The 1,792-nt window shown below is 66.0% G+C and overlaps 1 protein-coding gene across 1 annotated transcript in view; it reads left to right on the top strand.

The window, feature by feature from the left end:
• ABLIM2 (actin binding LIM protein family, member 2) overlaps positions 1-1,792 on the top strand; it is a 90,544-nt gene that overhangs the window by 6,987 nt on the left and 81,765 nt on the right. The window lies entirely within an intron of this gene.

The following is a 1,792-nucleotide window of genomic DNA, read 5'->3' as shown; positions in this document are numbered from 1 at the left end:
GGATGGGTGTTCTCCCGGGAGGGAGGGTGCACTGGGTCCTCCGTCCTAAAGGCTTTACGGTTGGAGATTTTTTGTGACATTCACACACCAGACAGAAATCGTGGCCAGAGCTGCCCATCGCTGTCTGGGAGCCGCGTGGAGAGAAGTGTGCCATGCGCGGTCCTGGTCATTCTTGCCGCGGCCATGTGCCAGCAGGGCCACCTCTCTGGGCCTCGGCTGGCTCAGCGGCAGCAGCAGCAGCAGCACCTACTCCGCCGGCTGCTGTAAGGGGTGGGGCCTCTGCGGAGCCCCGTGTGCACGGCTGACCTCGCCTCGATCGGGCAGCTGCCGGAGGAGTGAGCCCATCTTTGGGGTAAAAGGCCCATGCCACCGCCCGCAAGAGTCACAGGCGTGATCCCAGGGCCAAGAGGACAGATGGGCAGGTGCGGGCTGGCCGGATCACCTGCCTGCACCCCTTATACCTGCAGGGAGACAGGTGTCTGTCACCACAATGCAGTGTCTATGTCCCACCACCAGGGGGCAGCACCCTGCTCTCACCCCCACAGGCCCCAGGTCCTCCCAGGAAACCATGTCTTAAAGCAGCACACCCCCCACCACCCCCCCAACGCCAACCCACATACAGCTCCAGGAGCCAGGAAGCTGGTGATTCAGGCCATGGGATCTTGAAAATGACAATGGCTGTTGGTACTGAGCACGGAGGGTTGGCTGCACCTGGGCTGACACATTTTTGTTCGTGGCCCTGGCATCTCCCGGGCAGGGGACGTGGGTGGAGGGTGGATGGACAGACAGATGGAAGTCTGGGAGTTCCGGGCCCCAGCAAGTCGGAGGTGGGGCTAGGGCTGCACCCCAGTGTCTGACGCAGCCTGCGGTGCCTCCAGGCCCCAGGGCTCTGGCACTGATGGGGGAGGTGCGGGTGGGGGGCGGGTGACGTCCCCCTCGTACGCACTGGGCCGTCTCCAGCAGCATCAGCACGTGCCTGTGTTCTTGTGGAGATGAGCACGGATTGTCCTTTGTGTGCCTGGGGGATGAGACGATGACAGTGGGCGAGCCTTGTCCCCCCGCCCCCACAATGTCCATTTGACCTCCGACCTGGACTTGGTGACTGTCCGCCCCCTGAGCCTGGGCAGCGGGCTGTGCAGGGCGGGAGCTGGCACTGTCTGTCTCTCCACGGCTCGCTCCCCACGGGGCGTCTCAGGTTCAAGCCCAGGAGCCCTCACCTCTGCTCCTCCCATCAGTGTTGTTGTGTAACCGAGGGGGCGGCCTCTGCAGTTACTCTATAGGAAGAGGGAGTGTGGGCATGCGATGCTGCCGGCATTTACCCAGAGCCGGACCTGCCGCCGTGGCTCCCGGGCCGCAGGCCGAGCTGCTGCGCGGTCTCCTGGCTCCGCTGGAAGCGCCAGGTGGGCACTGATGCCGGGCCTGGTCTCCCTTCCTGCACCGCGTCTCCAGGCAGCGTGGTGCCCCGTCCCAGACAGCTGGCACCCCCCTCCCCGTGGGGTATTCAGAGCCGCCTCCTCCTCCTCGGAAGGCCTGCTGTCCCCAGCGTGGCCAGGGCAGTGACCGCAGGGAGGAGAGGAGCCTCGCTGGCCGGGGGGGCTGTCAGAGGTGGGCTCGGGGGGAGGGCAGGCTGGGAGCCGAAGGGAGCGGTGTCCTCCTCTGGGGATGGGCCTGGCAGGCCTGGAGCCCGTCGGTGCCGGTGCTCAGTAGGCGTGCTTTGCGGAACTGGTCCCGAGTGGGAAGGGGGCCCAGCCCACTCGACCCTGCGTGGGCCTCTGCCGCTAACCAGCTCCTC

This window comes from Myotis brandtii, unplaced genomic scaffold (assembly GCF_000412655.1).
Source record: "Myotis brandtii unplaced genomic scaffold, ASM41265v1 scaffold986, whole genome shotgun sequence".
Taxonomy (NCBI): domain Eukaryota; kingdom Metazoa; phylum Chordata; class Mammalia; order Chiroptera; family Vespertilionidae; genus Myotis; species Myotis brandtii.
The sequence above is the reverse complement of the archived record's forward strand: the minus strand, read 5'-3'. Positions and strand labels throughout refer to the sequence as shown.